Source organism: Cariama cristata, unplaced genomic scaffold, assembly GCF_000690535.1.
Source record: "Cariama cristata isolate BGI_N322 unplaced genomic scaffold, ASM69053v1 scaffold11692, whole genome shotgun sequence".
NCBI classification, from domain to species: Eukaryota; Metazoa; Chordata; class Aves; order Cariamiformes; family Cariamidae; genus Cariama; species Cariama cristata.
The window spans coordinates 57905-68951 of NW_009605563.1; positions in this window are offsets into that span (position 1 = coordinate 57905).

Consider the following 11047-nt stretch of genomic DNA (forward strand, 5'->3'; position numbering starts at 1 on the left):
TTTTTTAAAGCTCTCTACATAGATGGCCCAGGCAGGTTCCTGGGGACACTCTGGTGTGTTGCTGCAGCCCTAGCACAGTCCCTGCTCCCTCCCACCTGCCCCGAGGGGGTAATCGCTTTTTCTCCTGCAGTCATGGCTTGGTCCTTCCCTGGGTAAAAGTGGGTTTTGAAGCTTAGCCAGAAAGGAGGCAAAAACCAGCAAACAGCTCAGGCCTTCGTTCCTCACTCACCTGGCGACTCCTGTGTCCGAGTCTGAGCCCTCTCCAGGCTCCAGTGCAGCCACCAAGGAGATGGCCCAGGCTGTGGTCCTCCATGTAACACCCAGATGATTATCTCAGCAGCCACAGAGAAAAACAACATGGGAGATGGGGGTTATGACATGATGGGGGACAGGGGAGATAAAGGCAAATCGTGTGGGCAGAGCTGTGAATGCCTGTGAGAGCAAGTTGCCCCTAGAAGAGCCTCTGAGACTGTGGGGACTCTCCATGTTCTCCAAGAGATGGTACTGCTGGGAACAGGCAGCTGGGTGAAGTCCTCCGGCATGCCCACAGCTCAACTCAGGGAGCTGGCATGAGATTTTACATGTCACTATTTGGGAAGGAAAAAAAAAAAAAAAAAATAAAAAATAAATGACTATACTTAGCAAACTGTTTCCATGCTGTCTACAACCTACCATTCAAACCCATGGTCCCCTTACTTTGGCAAGGCAGCAGCACACACCAGAGCAGGGCATCGCTGGGTTTAACCCTGACCATTGAAGTCCTTGTTCAAGGGTACAGCGGCACCTCCAAAAGGGACACCTGCTCCGTGGCCCCAATCTGTTGTGCCTGCCCACCTCTCCAGAAGGAATGGTTGACAAACAGCCAGCACAACTGAAAAAGCCTCCTTTTCTTAACAGAAAAAAAACACCCCACCCGTAAAAGTGGGTGTTTCTATTGCTACGCTCCCCAGCAGCCAATGCTGGAGGCCACCAGGGTGGCCGCAGGGGCACTGGGACAGCAGGCTGAGACACAGCGAGCAGGAGCGGGCTGTGTAAGTCCAAGAGGTCTCAAGTGCATGTTAATCATGACCTTTAACACAGGCCTAGTTTTTTTTCCCAGGTATATGCAAACAGAAGTGAGTAAAAAAAGCCCAAACACCAACACCAAGTCAAGAGGTGTAGCCTGCTGGTCTTAGCAAAGCCCAGGTGCTGTCCTCTTCCTCTGCTGTGCTCTATTCTCCTGTCATCGCCAGCAGTGAAACAAGAGTTTAACACAGCCTTGGGGCCTTCAGCCTTTCTTCACATCACCCTCCATCATGTTGAATCAGGGCCGTGACACTGAGAGACAGCACTTGCAAAGCAGAAAGTTATCACTTATTTTGCATAAATGGTGTAAACTGTTTCTGGCAAGGCTGCGTTTGTCCCTGTGATAAATCCTCCTCCCTACCCTCTGCTTTTTTCCTGCCAAGAAAAGCCTTTACTATCATTATGCAAAGAAAAATCTGTTTGAATTGCTTCCTGCGAAGCACCGACAAGTCAACAGGATTGTAGCAACAAGGGAACAAGTCATGGTTTCCTTTCAGCCATCCTCACAGTAATCTGCTTTTGTCCCTGTCGTGCAGGGCGCGTGTTGCTGTGCCCCATGCGAGGGACTTGTGCAGAGCTGAACAGAGGAATTACAACAAAGGAAATCTTTTGTTCCCACAGAATAGAAATGGTCCTGATTTTTCAAACCTTTGTATCAAAACCTGCTCCTGGCAAGGCAGGGATCAGGACTGGGGAGGGGATGGGAACAGGGAAGGGCGGGCGGGATGAAGAAACGACTCTACTAAATGAGAAGCAAACTGATCTCTTTTGTGACCTGCTGCTTTGGCACCTGTGTCTTTCTCTGTTTCTCTGCCTCTCTCCCTCTGACCTTGCTGGGCCGGTTGGGGCTGGGGACCGCAGGACTCCCCCACCCCAGCTTTCTTCGGCAGATGAACCACAGCTGACGGCATCGCACGCTGCAGCATGGCACGTGGAAGGCAACCTGGAAAGCAAACACAGACACAGCTCCAGCAAAATCCTGCATGCCAGCAATGGACCCCAACTACTCAACCACTGCGACTGGTCCTGTGCACCGTTGGCTCTGAGGAGCACAAAGCAGCACCTGGGGATGGAAACGAGCTGCCCTTCTCTCCTCCTTTGCTATGTATGGGAGCAGCTTTCCACAGATGACTTGCTTCCTTCTTCTAGTACCTTCTACCGTGGCAGATGGCACGTTTGGGCTCCCCAGTTGATAGCTGCGCTGAGTACCACATCATTGCTCTATGTTTCAAAGGAGTTGTGGCACCCCGAATCGTGCCAAACCAAGGAAAACCAACTACAGTAAATGAATATATACTTAATATAACCTAATGCTGAATAGTGACGTCAGTCACTGCATTGTTGTCTGTAAAAACGTCATTTACAAATGTGCTGCCTCGATAGCCCAGAGAAACCCAGAACCCCCCCAGCCTGTCTCTGTATCAGGGTGCCTCCTCTCTGCAGCAAGCTTGCAGGCAGTTAAGTTTGCACTTGCTAAGCTGCGCTGAGCACACCGCAGCCACCAGCAGCAGGGTCGGTCGGTCACTCAGCTGAACGAGGTGCTTCGGGAGGGCCTGAGCAAATGAACACGCATGCACGCACACGGGCACTAGCCCACAAGCAAAGCCATCTGCCGAAACACTGTGCCACCATGCAGTGCTGCCCATATGACCTGAGGAAAGAAGAAATTGTTCAAGAAATATTTTCTTGTCTGAATTTGCTGATTTGCTAAAATCAGTGTTTGATGGAGCGGTGATGGCTTCCAACCAGGAACCAGGAGTTGTGACAGGAATGGTGGACCACAAAGCCTCTCAGGACCCCAGCAGAGGAGACATTAGCCAGACTTTTAGACATGAGATATTTGCGTATCTGGGGCAGACAGATGGCATGTCCTGCCATTGGATGTATTGTCTTGGCCAGAAGAGAGAAATGAGGTAAGAACTTTCTTTCTTTACCGTTTTATCTGCTCTGTGCAGGATTGCCAGATTATGCAGAAATACCAAGCGGCAGACAGTGAAATGTTTGCATTGCATTTGCATTGTTTACAGAGAAGAGTAAAACATGCTCATTTTGATTGAACGTATTTATAAACGCAAGAGAGAAAATGATCACGCATGGAAGGTAGGAGTAACGAGTAATTTTCCAGTGGTGGTCCACAGCACAGTTACCATGGCCTGAGCTGGCCCCCAAGTCCTCAAGGGCAGCAGAAGAACTATGAGCTAAGCCTGGCAAGTCCTGGCTTGCCCACACCAACGCACCCACATTTGCCCACTGACTTCAGGGAACAGGGCGCAGGCCCTGCAGACACGTCAGTATCTCACACCGAACGGTACGTGGACAGATTCAATAAGGCCGCTTTGGTGAGTGCAAAGCTGTGCATGCCGGCGAGGCTGGGAGCGATGGATAGTTTTGGCTGGAGGAGCCCTCAGGCATCCTGCCGAGCGCTGCCGCTCCTCTCCTCGCAGCCCTCTGGTCTCCAGCTATATTTAGCCCAGCAGTGTTTCTGTACCGATGCTGGTGGAGTCCTCCAGCACTCACGGCTGTGTGATAAGAAAAAATAATTCAGTCTCAGTAACTTTACTGTTCTTGCACCATAAAAGGCTGTTTTCTTTGGTTCTGTAAGCCATAACCAGGGGCAAAGGAACTGAAATCTGTGAGCAAGGAGCTTCATTCTTCTGATGGGTTTTGCAGAAAGACAAATTTGCAAAGAAATTTGCAGGTGGCGTATAGTTGTGCGTTTGCAACGTAAATCGATACAGGCAGCTATTTGCTTTGCAGTGCAGCTGCTGAAACACCTGAAGCAGTGAAGCTGCGATACCCCAGGCGCCGCAGAGGTCTGCCTCTACCCGATTCATCTCAACCAGAGTGGTAACACCAACCGCAACTTTTCACCTCTTGAATCATGGCGATACAAACCAGCTTGCTCTCAGCAAAAACTCACTGCTCCAAGTCACCCGTACCCGCACAGCAACTTGGCTTTTACCTGTCCATTACCTCCCCGACTGGCACCTCCGTGGTAAGAGCATCAGGCAGCTGTCCCTTAACACTGCAGATGATGGGATGGAGAGGGCCGCAGCGCTGCCACAGGGATGGATGGGGAGACATCTCTCCCCGTGGGGGGATGCGGGTGCATGAGCTGTGTCGGAGGACAGGGCCGTTGCACGGGCCTCGCACCCCAGCACTGCGGCCAGGCTCACTGGGCACAGCAGGGCTAGGCAGGCTTCACTGGGAGCACAGGGATCTAATCACTGCGTCTGGGATCATCTGGGCAATTTAATTTTTTTTCTTATTACACCTGTTACCCCATCACCTCTGGCAAAATGTGTGATGGAGAAGGAGAGTGCATTCTGGTGGGCAGAAAGGATCTCAGAGCATCCAACCACCAAACGCAGGAGAGAGGGTGGAGATACTAATCTCCTAATTGATCCAACTGATCGTATTTCATTGGAATCCACATACTCTTCTGGGTCTCTGTTGGTAAACAGGGTAAAACCCCATCGAGCTTTAATGGCATCAAAGAACTTTACAAGGTTGATCTCTGAGACTGCAATAGTTAAAATAATTTAGACTCCAAATTTAACAGGGCTCAGAATAGCAAACTATTCAGAGGTGGGTACCTTTGTGCAGGAAAGCAGCTTCATTTCAGTCAAATATAGTGGAGAAACAATGAAGCATGTTTCCTGTCACATTAGAAATATTCTACAGCTTTTAATAAAGACAAAAAGAGGAGGAGTAAGTGAATATTTTAGAAGCTATTGTTCAAATATCATAGTTTCAAATGGTATCTACAGTAACTTGGGACTAATTTTGAAGAGTAACATCCATAACACAACAGACGGGCTATGTCTCCTGCTGCTCATTGCAACTTGGACAGCAGAGGGAAAATTTGGAAGCCTTGGATGGTACAATGGGCTCAGCCATCCCAGGCTTCAGTGCCTTTCTGAACAACAGCGCTAATGTGTTTTCAACCTCATCAGCACAGCAAGGCCTGGAGGGCCTTTGGATTAAAATCGCGAGGCAGGCAAAAGATGGGAAGAGATGCCTTGCCTAAGCTTCCCTGGCAAGTCAGTGCCGGAGCCAACAAATAAATCCCAACCTTCTGATTCCCAGGCCAGGTCCCTGCCGAGGAGGCGAGGGCCCTGTATTGCAGCACAATGTGCCGCTGCAGCCCCGGGTCTCTGCTTGCTAACTGCGTGGGAGAGGGGGAGGCAGAGGAACATCACTCGTGTCCTACAGCCCTCATCAACCCAGCACAGATCGCTCCAACTCATGGAAGGTGGTGACAGCATTAATATTCAAAGATCTGCCAGGAGAACGTGAAAGGGTGAGAAATGGGCTTTCTACACTGCTAAGAAGGTATTCCAGCATAAAGGAAAAGAAATAAAGCAAAATTCAGACCTCTTCACATAACATCCTATTGTGCTTACATTCCCTATTGTCAGACCTGATAGCTGGGTGAGAACAGATGTGAGATTGCCCTGAATTTCATTATTTTTTAACTCACTCAATGGTGGAGATATCTTGTTGGTTTACACACCATTCAGTCAACGTGCCACACTCCTTGGCAAACCCGCAGCGAGACCCCAGAAGACTGCACTGGGACAACAGACAGCAAACGCAGCCATCACCATGTCGCGGGCTGCCTCAGCAGGACAATTTACCTGTCTTGTCCCCATGCAGCCAGCCCTAGCCCTGACCGCTCGCTCTCCTCGGCAGGAGCAGCCCTCGTAGCCCTTTGGGCAGGCTTCCCACCCTGCCACCCTGAAGCTGCTCTGGCCGGCGTGCTGGGCACTGTATGAAACCCTTGGTACATGCTGGTTTTCTCTCCTGGGAGAGAACCCAAAGACTGGAGTGGGAACAAGCCCAAACAGGCGAAGGGTCGCACTGAAGCAAGTCAGTGGCTGGGACAGCGCTTGGTTCACAACTGCCCAGGCCGTTTTGCCTTTCCCACCTGCAGAGCCTCTCTGTGCTTGTGCTCTTAAGAGAGGGCTTAGACCTCACCGGGACACCCCAGCAGGGCTTTATTGTACCCTAGGTTTTGGAGACAGCAGGGAGATGCTAATACCAGTCCTGCTAAATCAGATGTGGAGACAGGAGGGGGTCACTGCCACAGCCCCTTTGCAAGTCCAGCTGGAGGCCATGGAGGCTCTCTTGAGGAAAAGAAATCATTTGTTCTTCATCTATACCACTAATAACAGAAACTTTGATTTATTCTCACCTTCCTCTGAGTGTAGAGAGCCTTCTGAAACCACCCGAGCAGACAGCTCTTCTTGTGGTTGTCACTGGCGCAAGCTTCGCCGTGTCTGCAAAACCCATCATGGTAACTCATTTCCTCCCCTGCCTCATTTGTGGCAGGAGGCTGGGATTGCTGCTAAGGACTAACACAGGGGCCTCTGAGGACGCTGCCAATCCAGCACAGCTAGAGGCTTTTCTTCAAATACCAAGAAATGCATTTTTCAAGGCCAGCGGTGTATGGGACATTACCCCAAATGAGAACTTCTGCAAGGTACAGTGCCTTGTGCATTGGAGGACCTCCAAGTTGAGCTGGAATAAAATCTGTCCTCAGTTGAAAAGCACAAGTGCTTGGAGTCGCTTGCCGACAGTGGAAATCACTGTGGCTGCCCAGGGAGGAAGAGGAATGACTCTGCTGGGTTCCCAGCTGTCCCTCTGCCCAGACACACCATCCACCTCACAGAGACTGCAGCAAATTCATCCTCACTTTTAGAAGGCATCTATATCTAGAGGGAAGACGCTGAACAAAACCTGCCTGCAAATGCCACACACCAGCTGGAGGGAAGGGATAAGGCAGGCAAGGATCAGCAGTCCCATAACGCCAAATCGCCCTGAACCAGCCGCGCTGGGTGGCAGTTGCTGGGCTGTCCCCATCTTCCCTTGGTCCACACTGTGAGCACGACTGCTTCTCCCATGGCCTCGTGCTCAGTGCTACACTCCTGACCCTCACCCCTAGCCGTGGCCCCATCCTTTTCCTGCTGCGTGGAGGCAACAGCCTTTGTATGGCTGAGCAACACTGGTTTCCACCACAGCCTACCTTGTGCAGTCAGGAGCCAGAGAGACATCTTTCCCCAAAATCCCTTTGCAACACAGCGCCCATGCAGTCTGTGGCATGCCTCCTCAGCCCACATGACCGTGTAGTAGCAGACGTCACCGCGGTGTATCAGCAGATGTCACCGCTGTATGTCATACATGCTGTGCAGCGTATGTGGGGTTATTGCTGAACGTCAGGCAGGGTAATCACACAGATCGGATATTTCCTGACGCTCTGTGGGCAGGTGCCTTTTTATTAAAAGCTGAACTTTGTGCAGTTAGCCGTACGCTTCCTCACTTCTTTCTGGAGGGAGACGTGAAGGAAATAATAGACACGTTTAGGATACTTGTCATAAAACTAGAAATCTTCTGGTTAGACAAGGGCACTGACAGCTCGGTCAGAAGAGGTGAGAATAAGAGGAAATGACCTTGCCCAGGAAGATTTTGTGTCCCCTTGCTATGCTTGTGTGGTCTCACTGTGCCCAGACAGATCCCTTGATCAACAGCTACTTTTCCTTTAGAGTAAGTCCAGAATCACCCTGGCAGGACACTTCCCCACCACGAGGTCAACAAAGAGTTTTCCAGATGGCCAAAAGAGGGAGAATCTCAGTCCTAGAGTTCATACAGTCCCAGACATCTTTTGACTGGAAAGCGCTGATGTTAAACAGAAAAAATACTGGGTCTACTGGGAAGCAAAAGGTTGCCTATTAAATTTGATATTTCTCTCCATGGACGTAAACCAGGACACCAGGAGCAAAAGCCTGTGACATTTATATCAGAAAAAAGCAGAGGAGTCTATTTTCCTCTGTCCCCCATGTTACCCAGCCTGAAAAAGAGAGATGACTTTTCAACTAATTTAATATTGCAAAACCTGAGGAAGGGGTGAGTTGCGCGGAATCCAAAGAGAGATTGCAAAGAGTTGAATTTGCTGATAATACACTACTTGCAAAACAAGCTTCTGCTAGTCCCCTCTTGACACAGCGTCTGTTGCCTACCAGGGCAATCATATCCAAGTGTAATTGTCTAACAATTGTTCCGCACTGAGAAAATAGTTCTGATTACAGACATTAACACGTTTAGGCATTAAGCTTCCTCACTGTAATTACCCTTGAGCTTAGTCTCACAAATGAATTAATGTGCTGATCGCCTGGACTAATAGAACCAGCAAAAGGGTGATGAATTGCTTCCAAATCAGATAAAATCAAGCATGACATCATTTAATTAATTTCAGGGCTTAGGGGGAGGAGAAAGGGGGTCAGCATGATGCCGAAAAGAAAGGTATATCTCTCCCTTAGCGATTCCTTTGGAGACAGAAATACTCAAACAGGGTAGGATGGGGCTGGGGAAAGGGAAGATGCACACCAGGTGAGAAGGGGGTTGCTAGAAATGGGGCTGTATAATTTCTGTGTATGAGCATCCAGCCCTGGGTGGCTGTGGCTGTGTAACGGATTCAGTACAGCTGACAGAGGTGCAATGGATGGATTGCTTCTGGGTATGAACCGATGCACTGCTCACCTTGCTCCAATTTTGATTCATCCTCTGAGTGCCGGGGCGCATGTGTAACCCCTGCTCCTGCCCCAAGCAGAAAGCCCTCTCTTGGCCTTCCCCAGGGTCACGGTTGCTCCGTGGGAGATGAGTACCCAAGGGCAGCGTTGCCAAAAATCTTGTCCTTTGTCATGTTTCCTGGCAGGGGATCATTTGCCAGGCTGTCAGCACAAGGCTGCAGTCAGCCAAGAGCTGGGCCGGCCATTGCCAAGACAAGCAGATATACTGTTACCCTCCTTGACTTTTCCTCCCCTGTGAAGGGCCTCACGATCATTTTCTTTGAGAAAGGAACAAAAGGGGTCGATGGAAAGGACATGGCAGGGCTCTGGACTGCTGCTGTTAAGTACAGACTCTCTCAAATTAAAGTTTCCCCTCGGATGGCTGCCCACCTGTAAAATAAAACAGCATCATACAAGGAGCTTGTACCTGACAGGGTTACACATAGAGCCTTCTCCTTGCAGCCCAGCAGATAACGATCCATCACCAATTTCAGAATTTTTCTTCACACAGGGATATCCTACACAAAGAGCCACCAAGAGAAAAAGTCTTATAAATCAAAGGTCTCCGTTACAGCTTACCTCTAGAACTGGCTTCTGCAATTTGAAAACAGACTAGCTTTTTACGTACACATATGGGGATATACGCTTTACAAAGACACACAGTCCGGGCCTTATGCCAGTTTAAACATATGTTAGCAGCACACACACACAGACACATATCTGCTGCCTGTAGATAAACAGGTGCTCATATCTCCTAAGTGTACATACCTGTATAAGCATATGTAACATAAAATGCACATGCATGGACACACACAAAGAATATTATAACAATGCACAGGCAAAATGTATAACCACGTGCCTGATCTCACGTCATTTAAATGACAAGGAGTTTTGTCACTGCTGAAAAAAATAGGGCCCACAATATTTTGCTGAATGTTTTGATCTATATTTTATTTAGCTGAAATTTGGAGCAGTGGAGGGAAGGAGGTGATGAGACCTCTGAAAGCTAAATTGGAAGATACAAAGCTTTTAATTCTCAAAAGTGCGGAGAGCCAGCATGCCTGATCACGGAGTATGGCTGCCCCTTTGATAGCGAAAGTGGAGGAAACAGGAACCAATTCCCCTCTGTTGCTGAGGAAGATAACTCTGGAGTCTCCCTGCGACAAAACTGTTTCTTGGGCTTTGCCAGAGACCACAGGTCCAGCAGCCCAATATCAACACCCGTTGGCAGCATTTGTCATTGTCTTGGATATTTTAATTCGTCCAGTCGCCCTGGGGACAGTGCAGCTTATGACTCCATTTGTTTGATGCAGCCTTATAATAAATCCAGTTAGTGGAGTGGAGAGTGCAGGTGACAGCCATTGTGATACAAAGTAGATTTCTTATTTCCAGAACCTGATCTTGCAAGGCACCAGGCCGTCTCCTGAGATGCCGAGAGCTCTATTTGCTCTATTCCATAAATGACAACCAGCAAACAACAGCAAAGAGCACCAGCAGCCAGGCACTAACTTTAACACATGCAACAAGTTTGAAGGTCCTGAATTTCCTTTCCTAGTGGTAATCTAGCCATATATCACTGCAGTCTCACGGCTAGCACCTTGACAGGCAGTCAGAGGAGAAGCTGGTCCTGGAGAAGACCCAAGTGTCCCTGCCTTGTCCATCCAGCTTATCACAGAGGAGCTGGTTCTGCCCTGACAGCTCTGGCTGTGCTGAGCTGCCCTGCGAGTCTTACTCTGCTCTGCTTTACTCCAAGGTAAGAGTAGTTCATCACACTTGCCTTTCTTCCATGCTAATGATCACATGGTGCAAATGCTAGGGCCTAGTTTCTTTCAAAATCACAACCAAACACTAGATCCAAATGGTGCCAGATGTTAAAAAAATAAGCACTGACATTTTTTGGAAATCTGGCCATGCATTGCTGGAGCTCCAGCTCTGCACATGGTGGGCAAACCAGCTTTAGGGCTGCAGAGAGGTGGAAGGGGAAGCACCAAAGTGGTCTGGTGGTTCAGAACTGATTTTTAAGGGTAACTAAACTTCCAGCACAACCTTCCTGTCAGCCACATCCTGGAAGTCAGGTGGGATGAACTTAGAACTCGGTCACAGGGGGGATTTATGCATCTGAGCACCACAGGGGATCTGGGGCTTTTTCTGTATTTCAGTTCTCCAGGAGTCAAGAAGTAGGAATAAAATAATTTCCTCTTCTCCAAGGGATGCTCTGCGTGGAAATGCTTGCAAACTGTGCTACAGCAAGCGTGCTCTCGTAAGCATCTTGCAGGGGTTTCTTGGCAGCATGAGAATGTCATGGTACTCTGTAGTGAGGGATTTGCTTTTACAGTATGACATTTGCCAAACTATTAAGGTGATGAGCAATGTGCTATAATCACTTTTAGTATTAAACACACACAGTAAAAATA